This window comes from Ictalurus punctatus, chromosome 23 (assembly GCF_001660625.3).
Source record: "Ictalurus punctatus breed USDA103 chromosome 23, Coco_2.0, whole genome shotgun sequence".
NCBI lineage: Eukaryota > Metazoa > Chordata > Actinopteri > Siluriformes > Ictaluridae > Ictalurus > Ictalurus punctatus.
Genome location: NC_030438.2, coordinates 1,606,767 through 1,625,346, shown reverse-complemented (window position 1 = coordinate 1,625,346; position 18,580 = coordinate 1,606,767).

The window sequence follows — 18,580 nt, the reverse complement described above, 5'->3', positions numbered from 1 at the left end:
ATATCTTGACAACTTCACATGGAACCATTTCTGAAGGGTTCATATAGACTCTAGATAGACCTAGAGGGAATATGCTATTGGCTTAGGTTTCTGGGGAAATAAATATATATTTCCCTACATCCTGCCTTAAGCTGAAAAAGCAACATAGGATTATAACTCTTCCTCCCACACTACAAGCAGAATCATCACGCATCTGTGGGATGGATCTGTGATAAAAAATCAGACATTAAACAATTGTACACGAACATACACTGACCTAGAGGGTAAAGTTGAATCCAGGCATACGGTGCTCATATTATATTTCTAAAGCTCAAGTACATTCCCAAAGTTGCTATTAGTGAAAATAAATCTGCCTTCTACTAAAAGGAAGTTGTGTACAACTAGCTCTTGCTTGCTCATAAGCTTAAGAAAGCAGATATTTTTAAATTGTTATTGATATGATTTATAACAGTCGAGTGCATTGTTGCATTGATGCTATTATTGAAAAAATAAATCCACCTTCCTCTAAAGTTCATGTATGATTGCCACAAGCTCTAGGTTAGCTCTTAGTTTAGTTTCAGACAGAAAATATTTTCAAATGCATTTGAAATGTTTTGACCCGTCTCATCCATGCTTTAGAAATGGAAGGTTCATTAACCAGTATTTAAAGTACCCATTTACTAGAGACAAGGCTTAATCTGTCTTGCAAAAATAATTAAAAACATAATAGATTGATTGTATCTGATGTACAGGCAACTGAAGCCAGTCACGTAAGCGCTAGTTTATAGAGTTTGTTATACACATTGCTGTAGTAAAGTGGCTGTGAACACCAGTGAAGATGCAAGAACTTAAATGCCACTAATACAGTAACACTCCTGTGACCATGATTATCGTGTTAAAGCCACATCAAAGTGCATTTAAATTCGTCTTGGACAGCATTGTCTGATTACATAGACTGGAACTTAGTTCAATATCACATTTTGTCATACAACACAAATGCTGTACAAGAGATTTTTTCATACTGTAGATAAAAGAATATAAAAAGTGTTTCATGCTTAACATTGTATAAAGTGCATCACACAGCATGTGTATTGTGGTCGATACCAAAAGTTCAAATAATTTAAATAAAGAGAGAAATAAATAAAAGCAAATCTGAAACATGACGGGTAATGACAAAAGTATGGTATTCCCACCTTGTGATTTTCTTTGCTTTTCTATAAGATATATGCATGCATATCGTATGATGATACAGTGGTCATGGTTGATTTGGACTATAACCAAATAAAATTATAGGCTCCTTTATATGGAAGGAATCGAACCCCCAACTCTGGGGGTGCGAGGCAAATGTGCTAACCACCAAGCTGCTCTGGTGAGAATAGCCAGCTGACAGGAAGGTTATAGGAATTCAAATAATCACTTTTTACAACCTTGGTGAGCAGAAAAGCATCCCAGAACACAGAACACAACAGCAAAAGACTGGAATCTGAGTCTGCAGTGGGCACACATACACCAAAGCTGGACAAATGAAGATAGGAAAAATGTTTTCTGGTCTTTTTTCCAGTCTTCAACTGCACATGAAGATAGGCAGGCAAGCGGGCGGGCAGTTGGCAGGCAGCCCTCATTCTGAAAAAGGAGAATGCTTTTGGGAGGTGGGAGGAAACTGCAGAACCTGGAAAAAACCCTTTAGCATTGAAAAAATTTTAGAATATTGAAATCCCAGTCAAGTCTACCTTTAACAAGTGCCTGCTAGCTTACAAGAAGTTAGCTTTTTAGCTTGCGATGTGCTACTGTTACCTCATGTACTGTACGGTGCAGTTATACGCCGAGCACATGCCAGTAAAGACAATTCAATACGTGAATTTATCATATGATATATGTTTTCCGATTTTAGTATACAGATGTAATTTCTACAACTCGCAGGATAATATAGGTTTTAACCCTAACCTTGCTTATTAATTAATTAATTAATCAATTAGTTAATTGATTAATTAATAAATATTAATAATAAAAACAGCATCTGTCTGTAATTAAAAGCTTCATTTTAATTTTTATAAATTATTTTAGTTATTACTTTTTTTGGACCTCTTACTGGGGAATTCAGGTGGACATGGGGAGTTTTCATCGCATGTATGCTCATAGTTCTTTACATATTTTATGATCAAGAAGGTGCAGAGATTTCCTAGGACACTTTTAGAAGTTTCGTGGGCATTAAAAAAACATATTAAACAATTTATTATTCATCATAGATTATTTTTTAATGGTTTAAAATTACACCTTCAGGGGTGCTTTAAAGGATGGAGAACTCTGGCTAGCTGCAACACATTTAATGAAATGCTATCAATTAGACCTGCAAGAGCCTGCTGGGTCATTTTACACCAATGAGTCGGGAGGATTTCATGCTATGTACAGTTTCTGCTACCTCTTATTCTTAGCACAGCTATTTCGAGTTATCTGAGATATCTTTGTCTGTCAGTGTGAGACTCACTGACTTATTTGCATAATAGTGCAGGTAATTAATTTCCCTACCTGTCAAGCTTTTGTTTGTGGGCTGGGTGAAGAGAGAATTAATCAGAGGGACAGCACTAAATTCCAGCGTTGTATACTCAAGCGTGAAATTGCTTTTTCCAAAGGCTTGCTTACGAGTTCATAAAAAACGAGCTCTTCTAAACCTGTCTGCCTGTTGGGGTGAATTGTTGTAGGAAGATCAAAATGCCACATATTGTCTCTTGTCTCTCTCTTTCATTTGCTCTTTTTATATCTTGCCAGACTAGGTACACACACAAATCTTAGCATTTAGCGGTGTGTTTTTATTTAATCGCACAATTCACAGTGAGTAATATTCCTAGGATTAGGATCGCATTAGGCACTATTAGTTGAGTAGATTCTGGCATGTTAATGTACGTATTGAGGAATTACACACACCATCTTATCAACATTTATATGTATAAGTTAGACAAACGTGCAATTTTGAAATGTACTAATTTCTTAAGCAATGCTAGCATTCTTAATAATGCTTTTGGCAAATGTTTAGCAGCATGTTGCTCTGCAGCTTTTTGAAGAAAGCTATCACTCCTAATAACTGAGATAGATAATCTACCTCATGAACATCTATCCATCCAATTATCCATCTACCTACATGCCTACTTTACTACCTACTTACCCACCTACCTACCTACCTACCTGTCTGCATAACCATCTATCCATTCACCCATCCATACACCTACCTACCTATATACTGTATCAAGCTATCTACCTACCTACCTACTTGCGTATTTATCCATACATCCTGGGATTCTGGAATTCTGAATTGTTGCACAAGTACACATGTAGGATTAGAATTAGACCCTTTCATCCAGGTCAGCAGACATACTCTACTTTTGTTTTGAATGTAATATATGAGGCATAACTGTATTTAAGATGTAAGCTAAATTCAATGCGTTTTTGTGGTCTTGCATTTGTGTGACAGCTCCTAAAATATTGCTTCTACATCCTTGAGGAAATCAAATCCACTGAGAAATCCACAAGCTGAGTTCCTTTTTCAGACCCTGGCCTTTTCTGCCTCATGCAATCAAACCACAATAAATGCTGCCATTATTCAATGTGACTGAAATTTCACTGGCTGCTAACACCAGGACTGTGATTGCAGCTCCGACACAGACCAAAAACAACACACTGAGATGGTTCACCCACCCCAACCCCCAAGCTAATTTGATAATAATGTTGTTTTTTTTTTTTCTTCTTCTTTGAGGTGCAAGAAAGCTGTAATTATGAGTCGTGAGCCCATCGCTGGAGACAGGTTTTCTGTTATGCCTCATTGTTTGTGGAAAAACTAATAAATGGCTCCGACTGTGTCAAAGCGATGATTTCATCCACCACTGAGTGGCATGTTATTTGAAAATTAGAGAGCATAAATGAATTGTTTTTCAGTGTGCACTGATTTATGAAAAACAAAAAGATATTGATAAGAAAAGTGAAAAATATGACAATTATACCATGACCTACTCGTGTATAACAACAACACGAGGCCTTACAGAAGTTAAGGATATAAACTCTGTAAAATACTGTCAAATACAATTTTGACCCAGGATCCTGCAGTCGTAAGCAGCAATGCTACACAGTAGGAATGCATCGATATTGATCATGTTAAAAGGCATCAGTCCGATGACATGTTTATTTACTCCGACATGAATATGTGATTCTATATGATACTGTATAAGCTTAGTGTACATTGTTGTTCTAATGAAATGATGACATGAAAGGACAGCGATCTAGACTTCTTTCATGCTTAATGATGGCAAACAAATCAAAGCAGGCTGTTAACTATGCTCTGTGAAAAAAAATATATATTAAAAGGAGGTACTGCAACATGTTACTAAAATACAGGTAGCAATTTAAGGCATTTAAGCACTATCTTTAATAAAGAGCACAAAGAGGAAACCTCAAGTGAGAGAGAGCACCGAGACACATACACTTCCTTTACACTTTGTCATGGTGCAATTCATGGCAGTTTATACAATATTTAGTTCCAGTCCACTAATCTGATTGGTAGAGTGGTGTTTCAAGAGTGCCTGTATTTCATATATCCACACCGGGATGTTTCACTTTCTTTATCACTCCACTAGTCTGTAGTGGGGAGCTCAAAGAATAAGACAGTGGACTACTGATAAAGGTTGTTCGAATCCCAGCACTGCCAAGCTGCCAAGGCCCTTACCCCTCAACCGCTCAGTTGTATACGAGTTAAATGTAAGCCGCACTGGCTAAGGGCAACTGCTAAAGGCCATACATGTAAATAAATGTCTGTATTCACCAATTAAAATTCTACTTTCTAGTTTGAAATGGTTTCTAAAGTAGTGTTAGCGGCATTATCAGTGGACCAGCAAGCAGTATATTTCAGGAATATAACCTTTGGCTTAAAATATGAAAGCTCATCAGGTTAAGATAAAAAAGATGAAGTGACACCAATTTTACTGGAAGCACCATTAATGGGAATATACAAGTCAATGTGAACTACAACGCCCTCCACTAATATTGGCACCCTTGGTAAAAATGAGCAAAGAAGGCTGTTAAAAATCGTCTTTATTGTTTAACCTTTTGATTTTTTGTTAAAAAAATTCACAGAAATACTCTGCTCTCATTGATATAAAACAATTGCAAACAAAACACAGGTTTATATATATATATATCCTTCAAATTTCAAGATCCACACTAGTGGACTCTCCTCTTCAGTTCACCCCCACAGGTTTTCTATGGGTTTCAAGTCAGTAGACTGTGATGGTCATGGCAGGACCTTGATTTTGTGGTCAGTAAACCATTTTTGTATTGATTTTGATATACGTTTTGAATCATTGTCCTGCTGGAAGATCCAATAGAATATATATTATATGTATACATTTATTTATTTCTTTTTAATAAACCTGTGCTATGTTTGCAATTGTCTGATATCTATGAGAGCAGAGTACTTTTTGCGATTTTTTTTTTTTTTTTAACAAAGCATCAAAAGGTTAAACAATAAAGAGTTTTTTCCACAGGCTTCTTTGCTCATATTTACCAAGAGTGCCAAAATTAGTGGAAGGCACTATTGTTATCGAGCTAAAAGTGATTTAGTTCAAATGATTTTATAAATGGAACATTGTCCGAAATATCACTTAACTGATATGACTCCACATGTGCCACAAACATGTACTTTTACTCAGTCTGAAAGAAAGGGTATCGATGTACCACTATATTACAATACACTATACTAAACTTTACTCACTAGGTCTTCATTTGCGACAAACATTTCACACAAACCTAAACACATTCTAAAGTATAAGTCTTAAAAAATAATCTTAATATGACATAAAAAAAAATATACACAAATATACACAAAATATACTGTATGAACTTAACTTGTAAATAAACTGCACATTGGTTTGAAAGTACACTTTAAATTTTCTTTAAAAAAAAAAAAAAATACAGCCATCCTCAGGATTCATCACTGGCCAAAAGCTTTCCTGCTGTGCCACTTAGGAACAAGATTTTAAATACTAACTTTTGTACATTGTTACTTTAGAGTCAAATCTACCTTTAAGACAAATTGTCAGCAAAGTAAAATCATAGGTCTAAAATCATGCTAATATGAATTTGATTAATGGGGTGTTAAATATGATAATTTACTCATTACTTAGTGCACTTTCCTTTAAGTAAACTTAGATATGCTAATATTTAAATAGCAAACTTATTGCAAGTATACTCGGGAGTGTAATTCTCACCAAGTACACATTAGTATGCAAGCATAGTACATACTGGTACAATAGTTGTAAACTTGCTATATTCTAAAGGTATACTTATTATACTATTAATTTTACTGGAAAGTCTGTAATCACTTACCTTGACCTAACTTTAACCATTTCAAACTAGCTTGTGCAAATTGTAAAGACATATTGTTCTTACACAATTTTAGATAGCTCTCACTGAACAGGCTGCGATAAATCTTTCTCAGAAGAGCAGCTAAAGTTTTGATCTCTCTTTTCACAGGAAGACTTAATCCCAGCATATCCCTGGATGTTGCTCTTGACCTGTGCTCTTAAAGTCCCCACAAAGCTTCTTAACCTGCTATTCCTATTTCACTCATTGTCTCTCAGCTTCTCGATTCTTTAATCCCTGCCTGAAAAGGCTTTAGGAAAGAACTTGGGGTAAATGGTGCGTACTCTATGCCCAGCACTGAACAGAACAAGAAGCCACTCAGTCACTCTGACACTCTCTGAACCGTGGAAGCTCTGTTTGGTAACGGGGGCTTTAAAACTTAAGTGTTCAGAGAGTTCAAGTTCAGAGGGGTGTGTGTGTGTGTGTGTGTGTGTGTGTGTGTGACAGAACTGATGTACAATATGTGTAATGCTAATATGAACCTCTACAAATCCATACAAATAATTTATATTATGGATTCATTTATGGATATACATTTTCCCTTTAAAATTAAATTTAACCTTTCAAACATTTTATTTCAGCCACCGTCTATGGTTCCTACATTCTTGGATAAAATAATTGTTTGGATAGTGGGTTCTTAGCTTCCTGAAAACAGATTTTGTTGTAAAACGCCCTCTAGACAGAACCTTTAAGGTTTCCTCAATAGGGATAAACTAAAGAACCCTTCTCAGAGTGTACCTTTCTAACTTGGAATAAGGAGGTTACATTCAACAAATTAAACCAGAGATAATGTCAGTATTGAGCGTATGATTGATTTTTCACATCAAGTGAAGGCCTTTACTGGCAATATTACATTGTTTATATAAGTGGTTCTCAAAATATCGAAGCAGGGGAGCCCATTAACTGTCAAATAAATTCCACCCGACACCCTCAGCAGAGATTACTTTCATGAACATAACACAGCTATTCAGACTATTAGACTCATCATTTAAATGTGTACAATAATATTCTGCCTACTTATTGGAACCATAGCGCTCTTTATTCCTAAAGCTTCCAATGACAGAAAACATTAGGGTCCAAATTACATTGTTTATAGGCTACTTGCTATTGAGGTTTTGATTAAACCCATTCAATTCGTGTGACTAATCAAACAGGCTAATAAATATAAGAACTCAAGAATAAATATAAGAACTTTGCTAATAATGAGTTAATGAGTTAATAATGGGGACCCCCTACCTATACTTCAAGACCCCTTCAGAAATAGTGACTTATACCATGTTTGTTCACAAAATGTTGTACTTTCTAAGCTGTCATCTATCCAAACAGCTGAAGTGGTCAATGTATTATATGCTGACAGTTGGAGAAAATTCTTCTGGGAGGAGGAAAGCAATCTCGGGTCATTTTTAAATGTCTAGTTGAAGGTCATGTTTAGCAATTCCAATGGAGGTCCAAGCAGAGCACAGAACTCCCAAGATAAGGGCATTGGACTCATAAGGCCATTGAAGAGCTCCGCTGGTGAAAGTTCTTTCTGATCACAGGTCACCTTTAGTTGTGCTGTGAGATCCATGCAAAAGAAAAGTCCATGAGAGACCACCAATCATGTCAGGAGGTGTAAAAAGATGTGTGTACTGAGTAACATTCAGTAGAAGTGTATTCCACATAGATTTGGTGTTGCTGGGGTATTTGGACTGACATGAAAATGTCATCAGAGAGAAAAGAATGTATCTATACAAAGAATTTATCTTCATTCATTGGAGATATACTAATGCCTGCCAGGACAACTGCACCGAGGAATGTGTGCATGAGATATGGGGTGTGAGTTAAACAGCTGTGAGTGCTAATAAAAAATGTATTCACTCCTAGCATATCAATGCAGCCTTTGTTGAGAAATGGACAGGGATGGCTGGTATAAATGTTCTAGCAGGGCTAAGCCCTGCTGTCTTTTCTTAAAAAAAAAAAAAAGGCATCAATATGAAGTTTCATTTATGGCATGCATATCAGATTATTTGCTGTTAACAAATGAGGCTTTAATGAGGATTATTTTAGACATTTGAGCAATCGAGAGCACTACTAATGGCCGTAGTACAATATCTGGTAAAATCTGAGCTTCTTGTCATCCCTGTCTGCCATTCAATCAACCACAGCCTCACTGTATAGCTCGGCTCAACCACACTTAAGCCAATCAGGACGGCCAGGAACCTTGGGGTGACTTATGATGACAGCTTGACCTTTACAGACCACATTTCAACAGCTGCACAGTCCTGTATGTTCATTCTGAACAACGTCAAGAAAATCAGACCCTACCTCACCGAACAGGCTATACAACTACTAGTACAGGCTCTTGTCGTATCAAAACTGGACTATTGCAATGCACTACTCTCGGGCCTCCCGGCATCTCCATCAAACCCCTTCAGATGATTCAGAATGCTGCAGCGCGCCTCGTCTTCAACCAGCCCAAGAGAACCCATGTCACACCCCTCTTCATCTCTCTCCACTGGCTTCCTGTAGCCGCCCGCATCAAATTCAAGCCTTGATACTCACGTCCAAGGCCTTGTCTGGAACAGCGCCTCCCTACCTCAACACTCTCCTGAACGCTTACCCTCACGCATTCTTTATTGTAATATTTTGAGATACTGGATTTTTGATTTCCATGAGCTGTAAGTTGTAATCATCAAGATTAAAACAAAAAAAAAAGGCTTATAATATTTCACTTAATGTATAAGGAATCTGGACTATATGAAAGTTCCACTTTTTGAATTAAATCATGGAAAAAATGAACTTTTCCATGATATTCTAATTTTTGAGATGCACCTGTATGTGCATTCATATTACATCTGTAAATTTATGTTGAAAACAGATATCCATGATTGATTTTGTAACATGTATTTTAAAACATTTTTCGGAATAAAAAAATCTGCAGTTGTTCTGTTGAATGAATCTGACTTTGTCCTGGCTTTCAAGTCTCAGAGAGCAGATAAGGATAAACATCCCCGCATAATTCTAGGATTTCTACTGTGAATCAGGATTTCCAAAGAATCATTTTTATTATTCCACTGTCCCTTTTTCCATAAATGTTTATTATTCTAAGATATAACCAGTGTCAAATCAGGCAAGTCTACATTATTTTGTATTTTGAAAGTCACTATTTCCAATGTATGTCCCAGGAATACCAATTCTTATAGGCAAATATAAAGCTGTGGGTACAGTATATCCCTCAGATACTGCCACTTATGTGTCTGACACTGCATGCTTTCCAGTCCCTGATAGTGAAGATGTAATTCTGCCACATCTCCTCTATAATTCCACGATTTCACTTAGCTTGAAATACTGCCATTTTCTCTTTTTTTTCCAGCAACATGCCTTTATTAACCCCTCATCTCAGCTCTTCTCAAAATCCCTCCAATGTTTGCACAAGCCCCTCAGAGTACGGAGATTACTCATGGATCACACAGCTACTCACAAACACTGCTGTCACCACTTGTCATAAGTGAAATCAGGACATTGCAAACTGTACTGGGATCACGCTGTGGCACTTCTCCAATTAAAATGCCCCCTCTTAGGTTTGGCATCGGGGCCAGCTGGAGTGGTATTAATTAGCAGACAAATGAGGGGGGGAATAAATCGGGTCACTTATTCCTCTCTCAACCCTTGGCCATGCCTCACCACTGGACCATACCAGTACCTCTGATTAATTAAACGACTGAGTGGAAATGTGGGGTCACAATGTATTAAACTGTCAGCACTGACCTCTGTCTGGCCACTCTCTACACACCATGCTGAATGATGAGTATCATACAGACAAGACCCCTTGTGTGGCAGAAATTACATTTCAAGTGGTTGATGTGAGTGCAGTTTGTGCATGTGGGATGTGATCTGAGTGAGAAAGACAGAGTGAGAGGGGGAGTGTTAAAGAAGGAGGTGGGTAGTATGCTAAACAAATTGATTAAATTGAATAAAACACGTTGACTATTGTGTAAAAGTCTGCATGATTCTCTGTTATAGGTTACAGTTATGACATTCAATGGAAAGATGGGTTTGAAGTCATTTCAATAAGCTCAAAAACATCTAGTGACATCAATTATATTTTAAACAACAAGAGTACACTCACTGTCCACTTTAGTAGGAACGACTGTACGCCTGCACATTCATGTAGTTTTCTAATCAGCCAATCATGTGGCAGTAGGACAATGCAGATATCATGCAGATACAGGTCAAGAGCTTCAGTTAATATCTGTGACTTTGATCATGCCGTGGATGTTGGTGCCGGAATGGCTGGTTTGAATGAGGTTTGGCCAGATTGTTTGGAGCTGCCAAGAACAGGAATGAGAACAGGCTCACCCAGACTGGACCAGTCACCTGGTCTTTTTCCAGTATTCAACTGCTCAGTTTTGGTGAGTCTATGCCCATCATAGCCCATGATATTCTTGTTCCTGTCTGACAGGAGTGGAACCTGATGTGGTCTTCTGTTGTTGTCACCCATCCACCTCGAGATTTGGTGCCTTGTGCATGCTGGAATCATTCCGTGTAAACTCTAGAAAAATTTGTGTGTGAAATTCCCAGTTTCTGAAATACTCAAAACAGTCAGTCGGTACAAACAACCATGCCACAGTCAAAGTCGCAAAGATCACATTAACTGAAGTTCTTGACCTGTATCTGCTTTTATTTTGCTGATTCTATGCATTGTGCTACCGCCACACGATTGGCTGATTGGATAAAAATGAATAAAAATGAACTAAATTAAATTATTGAGCAAGTAAAAAAAATCAGTGTTCAAACCTGTGTCCTTACGTTAGCCCGATTCGCAATGGTAAGCTTATAATAATGATTTACAATTTGAGCCGCCGGGTCGGATTTCACCGGAAATGTCATTTTGAAGTGATTCGCCATTGCCTGGTTACGTCACGTCCAAGTCTTCTGAAAGAATAAGACTCTGCCACCATATAGTGTGAGTGTGTGCTGAGGATGGTGGAGTGTTTGCAGCTTGTTTTTACAACAGATGCTTAGAATTTAAACTTGTCATCTAGATGGTTGCTTTTAATCTGGATATTTCTAAACGCAATCATCGTTGACATTTGGGGAATTACCTGTTGTCAAAACCAAGAAACCTCAAACTGCAGAGCCTGCAGTCAAAAAGGGAAAGTGACAGCGCCCATGCTAAAACGAGAATAAACATTGGCATGGCTTTTGAGAGGTGGTGAAAACTCAGAGATCGTGAAGACTGATGCAGAGATGCCTTTTTTCTGCTGAGCAGGTAAGACATTTCAGTGTCTCAGTAGGTAGCTAGCTAACATTAATACACTAGTTCACTTGATTCAGCTAGGTATCGAGTTTCCTATGTTGGTTGTTTGTTTGTTTTGCTGTGGTCAGTGTGGTGAATTGCACTTATTTTCTATGAGAGAGAGAGAGAGAGAGCGCGATTCTCCTCTACTCCAAGAAGTATCTGCCGTCACCTCGTATTGGAGTACGTATCGTACTTGTAAAGTATTGGAGCTAACATACAACTCTTACATATACCTCAAACCATCAGATTCATCCGTGCAGAGAAGCAGTGCCAAAGTACAACCCATGTAAAAAATTATAATGCCACAAGCAACTTGCAATTTTATGTTTCAAACAGAGATGGTCGATAGAGAGGCAAAAGTTCAGTACTGCAGCTTTACCGTAACCAGTGAATGTGCTGTACATGAAAGAAATGTATGATGTCTTTAGCTGTATTTTATTATAGCTGTACAATATAAAATAGCTGTGTGTAGAGATGGGGGTGGGGGGGTGGGGGGTAAAGAAGTAGACAGAAAGAAGTAGACAGAGCAATAAACAAATTGATTACGCTGCACGTAATATTCTAACAAATGTAGCCATTGCATTGAAAATTGGCTTGTCAGTCATGGTCAATCATGATGCCAGTTTTCACAAATGAATGTGAATAGGGTATTTGATGGAAACCATAAGCAGTGCTGAGGCAGGAAAACACAAGGAAATCTTGCTTTACAACTGCAGCTCTGTTACTTTTTCATTAGCTTTGGCGTGCAATTACTGTAGCAGTTCATCATTCCCATGGTTCCTGAATTCCCATAATCATCTTTTTTTTATGACAGGATGAAGGGCAATGGCTACGGCCAGTGTTTGATTTATGGACACCCCGTGACCTTATAGTTCCAGCCAGAACCCATGAATTACTACATGTCCAAAAATCAAACCAAAAGGGGATTTATTTTGTATATTGTATAATTATGATTTGTTTACTCTTTTAGATATGAATAACAATTTCACAAGTACCTTTTTTTAAATAATACATTTTATCAATCTCTGTCAGGCCTTACACGGAAAAAGATGTCGGTATTGCACTAAAATTTATAAACTAAAGACGCTCCAACTTCCAGTTCCTTAATTAACAGTCCTGATTAATTTGATAACAGATTACTGGATAGAAGCTGGTCAGGAGTGTTCCTATACATTTCCTCAATTAGCCTTGAAGCTCTCATAGTGTCCATGTTTAGACAAGCTTGGAACCAGCTCTTAATTTAAGGCGATACAGTGTAGCCTGAATTAATGGCCTGGATGACAGTAACCACAATGTGGTTTTTATTTTATTAATGAAATCATTATTAATGAATCACCACTACTACTGCTACTAGCTTCTGCATGCAAATTAGCAAGTTTAAGAGCTTATATGCCTAAAATGCCATTGTGTAAATCTATCCTCATTTATAATGACTGGCAAATGAGGATATGAGGAATTCTGAAATCATTTCTAAATACAGCCTACATGACTGATTCAGCTAAATATAAATCAAATCAATTAATCAGGAAGTGGGACTAAAATCTTCAGAGAGATTTGATTAATAAACAACAATAGAAATGGGATGGGATGGGATGGGATGCACAAGGGAGTTTTGGTATAAGTCAGAAATGAATTAGGACACATACAGTATCTTTGCTTAGGTTAGAGTGAACACAAGTGCTCAATTAGACGGTGCTCTGCAACAGACCAGCATCGCATCCTGGTTGTATTTCCGCCTTATGTGCTGGGTTCCCAAAATAGGCTCCGGATCCAACACAACTCTGACCAGAATAAGGCTCAGTGATTTTGAAGAAATGAATATACCTTTAGCAATGTTTCCTATCTTGTTTTTTTCTATCTCTTTCTAGACCCTCATCTCAGCACAGACCACCATAAACAACACAAGACACTTCTATGAATAATTCATTGCAAAAAACAAAAATGGCAAATAACAGTCGAGCCAGAACCCTCTTTAGATAAACTAACACAAGCATGCTGGAAACCGGCCGATAGCTTGTTACTCAGATAGGGAATTCCTGCTGAATTCCGTCCAAATCAGAGAATTTTTTGTCCTCACACACCTTCTGAAGCCCAGCAGCCTGCACACCAGGCTGGGACTAAGTGTCACTGATCATCTCTTCTGCCTCCAGTGCAAGGCTGGTATGCTCAATCCAACTGAAATTGTATGTTTTTAACCCTTTATAGAATACTGTCATCTATACATATCCTATGAATTTATTTTAAAAACATCTGCATAAAAGAAGCAACCTAGCCTTGAGATGAGATTTCATATAAATGAAGTGACATGAAAAGCTAAGTCCATTATTGTATGTTTGGTAAGTGGCTAGTGTTAATTCTTTTTGATATGATATTAATAATTCTTCTTCTTCTTCTTCTTCTTCTTCTTCCTCTTATTATTATTATTATTATTATTATTATTATTATTATTATTATTATCAGCTTTGATTTATTTTCTTGTGTACACTTTAGGAAAGGCTTGAGAAAAATAAACAAATTGAAATGCCAAGGAAGCTCATCCGACATGCTGGTGATTATATTTGCCAGCTTTCATATTCAGGGCGGCTGTGTTGACACTCTAAGACTTAATCAACAGAGGATGGGGTGTGCTTTGCTTACTGGGTTTAAAATGCTGTTTAATCAAGGAGACGCATGAATCATTAATGAGAACATTCCATAAAGCAAAATAAGCCTTAAAGCAGAGTATGTTGCATAAGTCACAAAAGGCTTGTATTGTAAGATACTGTATATTGTAAGATATATTAATTCAAAGCTATGCCGGTACACATTCTCGTTATTCTCTCTAACAGCGATGATAAATAATGTGATATGCAGTATTAATTGATTACACGGCCATGTCAATTGTAGCTAAACTTTCATTCAATTACCTCATTTAAAGCTAATTATGGAGGTGCCTATTCATTTATTAATCGCAGCTGGAACAATCCATCTTGGTTCACCGTTAATTTCATTAAGGTTAAATTATTCATTTGTAAATTTGGTGTAAATACAGTGGGGAAAATAAGTATTGAACGCATCAACATTTCTTTCAGTAAATATTTTTCCAATGAAGCTGTTCACATGAAATTTTCACCAGACATCAGTATTAAATCAAGAAATCCATAAATATAAAGAATTCACAACATTAAAGTCCATAAATAAAGTTGTGTGTAATAAAGAGGAATGACACGGGGAAACAGTATTGAACACGCAAAGAAAAAGCAGTTCTGCAAGGCAAAGTAAAGCAAGGAACCAGCTGAAATCCGTAAGTATTTATACCTCCTATCTGTGCAAATTAATATCAGCTGCGTTAGTAAATTGATGGTCTATAAAAAGGTTTTTAGTTACCAAGGTGTCACACAAGAAACCTCTCATGATGTGTAAAAGCAAAGAGCTCTCCCAAGACCTTCACAACCTTATTGTTGCAAAACATATTGATATTGATATTGATATTGATAATCGGATACAGGCGTATTTCAAAAGTTCTGAAGAAATGTCACTGCACATCACTGTAAAAACACTACACCAACAGTGAAGTGTGGAGGTGAAGCATCATGGTGTGGGGCTGTTTTTCATCACATGGTACTGGCAGACTTCATATAACTGAAGGAACGATGAATGGAGCCCTTTACTGGGAGATTCTTGAGAAGAATCTGCTGCCATCCACCAGGATGATGAAGATGAGACGTGGGTGGAGCTTCCAGCAGGACAACGATCCACAACATACAGCAAAGGAAACTCTCTATTGGTTTCAGAGAAAATAAACGAATGTTGTGAATTCTTTATATTTCTTGATTTCTTGAGTTAAAACTGATGTCTGGTGAAAATTTCATGTGAATAGCCTCATTGGAAATATATTTACTGAAAAAAACGTTGACACGTTCGATACTTATTTCCCCCCACTGTATATTTTTAAATCAGCATGAGGATGCACAGAAAAGATGCTGTGATCGCAGTTGCATTAGCCAGTGTAGTTTTTTCACTGTGGAAACAGTACGAGTACATCCTGACAACAAATTGACCCACATGTGACTGCAGACAGCTGCGCACACTCAGACCCTCAGCTAAAAGTGCACTCTACTGACCAAAAGTACTATTTTCTCCTGACGATTAACCACACGAACGCACACACAGAACTGACATCTGATATCTACTGACAATATATGAATAGTTTTAGTGCATGGATGTTACAGTTGTGTGTTATTGGTTTTGTTTATGAAAAGTCCATTTTACACAACAAAAAGATTTTAAAGAATTTACTAAAAGAAATGGAATGCTTATGAATACAAAAATAAGCTGTGATTAGACTGAAATCTGATCATTATTTGATCTCAGCAGCCCGTTTTTAAACGTGTCATGGTAGCACCAATGGGTGCAGAACTACACTACCCATCAGCCGCAGCAGCTCACATGCCTCACTAATCATAATAGTTGTCATTTGTTGTCGTGTGTGCTTCACTGTTGCCTATAGTCTATATCGCTCTTGCATCGAATCCACAGTACATGTTTATGCAGTGCTTAATTCGTAAATCTGCAGGTCCCAGAACACTAAGAGGGTAGTGATCCTGCAAGTCGGGAGGCACATGAAAGGCCCCTGTCCCCGAACAGACAGACACATAAAAGTGGTTCTAGAATCTCACGTAGCTAATCATATTCAATGCTGATAGGTAGACCTTACGCATCTTACGCATCCATGAGCACACAAATGGCTTGGGATTGAACTTTGTAAGTGGTGGGCCCACCATGTTCAAAAACAACAGAGAAGGGATGGTGGGGATGAGAAGGGATGCATGCTGTGAGCTACAAATGAGATGGATTTTGGAGAAACCCTGCTTGCACTCCATGCGAGATTGGTATGGTGTTCAAAGTAGCCATCAACTGCCTCGGTCCTTCTGGATCTTTTTGTGTATTTGCGTCTCTGTACTCCCGAATGACTGTACGTGGGCTCTTAGCTCTATTTAATTCCTGGCAGTCAATCTTTCTTACTTACTTCCAAAGCCATGTTCTACTCCACTAGCATATCCTTCCACAATCAGGCCTGCATTATCACCAAACTGCTTCATCAGTGACCTGCTTGCAGCTCGCTCTCTTGGACTCTCGCCCTTTCAGTATTTTGCTTTATTTTCTCATTCAGTGTGTTTACATGGACAACAATAATCCATTAACCCAATTAAGACGATACTCTGATTAAAAAAACTAGCATGTAAACGGCGATCATTGATGACCTTAATCCGATTAAAGTCATACTCCAAGTAAACACAAATCGAATAAAGACGTGTGGAGTATTCCTGTTTTAGTTGCATTACCGACGTGCATTACAGACATCTACTTTTTTCCACATACATGGCTGCATCTGAAACCGCGTACTTACCTGCTATACAGTAGGCAAAATACACGTATCTCTATATAGCCTCTATATAGTAGGTAAGCATGTGGTTTCGGACACAGTCCATGGCCCCAAGCAGTCGCTTATTTGCACGTATAGCATGACAAATAATTAACTGCACTTGAAGATTTTGTAAAATTAAAAATGAAACACCAAAAACTGTATACGGTACCATAACGAAGACCAACTGTATGTCGGTACGTGAAATTCTGGAGGGAACGTCGGACGGCGTAGCGTGGGGCCGTAATGACGCGTGCCGTTAATCGATCTATGTTCTATAACATGTAAAACGGGAACATGAAAGGAGTATTCTGAAAGCAACTCATGTAAACAACTTAATCACAATATTGCCTTACTCGGAATAAGGTCAATAATTCGATTACTGCTGCATGTAAATGTAGTCATTGTCATTGTTGGTGTTCTTAAAAAATGTTGTTAATGGTAACTGCTTTCTTTTCCCCATGACACACGCTACAACTCATGCTTCAACACTGTAGGCTTCGCTTTGTTACAATGCATTCAGGTGAACTTTGAACTTGAAATCATTACATTATGTGAAAGAGGCTATTGATTGGCTATTAGGAGTATTGCAGTAGCAGTAATATAATATTAGCATTTTTATTGCAGGTTTTTTGTTGTTCTATTTTACTTTTGGGGAATTAAAAACTAAAACTATTTGTTTTGATGATATTGCTGTGTGAGACATCCAGCCGGAGAGGTGCCGGATCCCCATAAAAAGGCTCTGGAATGCAGGTGTGCTATATTTTATATATCTGGCACAAATTAATCTCTGTGTCTTTTGTTCTTGTTTTCATGGTTCCTTTTGTTGCGGCTGTACTTTACACAATAAATTATCTGCACTTGTATCCACCTCCATCTCCATCCGTGACAAAAAACTTGACCGACAAATGGATGCAGCAAATTTTTTGGAGCTCTAATAGAGGCTCCTGTAGAAGAATTAGCTGATGTGGGAGCAACAGGGGAAGGGAGATTGGGTCAGTGCCACACTGGAATGGCTTGAAGTCATGAGCCTCCTCAGGACATTTTTTGAGGAGGAGGCTCCTGGGGGCTCCCAATCAAGCCCCACTGAGGACATCACTCTGCCTTGTTGCTTGGTTGTGGATGTCCCCTTACTCCTCTGCCCCATGCTATTATGGCTCACAGCCTCGCCATGGGTATCACTCTCCCTGCTCTGCCTTAGACGTCAACGCGCCACCCAGCATGTCACAGTTTGTAGTGCTGACACAAGTTTATATCAAGGTGCTTGTTCTAATAATTGTTCACATGGCGAGGTTTTCTGTAAGGAGAAGATGTTTATTTATCGGTTTTGGAAGGAGTCTCCAGTGTCAGAACTTTGTAATATTCAGAAGTAAGACTTCTGCCATAGGAATGTTTTCAAGAGGCAAAAGTTTGCACTTCATGGTTTTTTTAGAACCATGACAAGCTGCATTTTTGTATTATTAATTTCAATTAATAGCATTTTATACCTGCTATACTGTAAGAATTAAGTA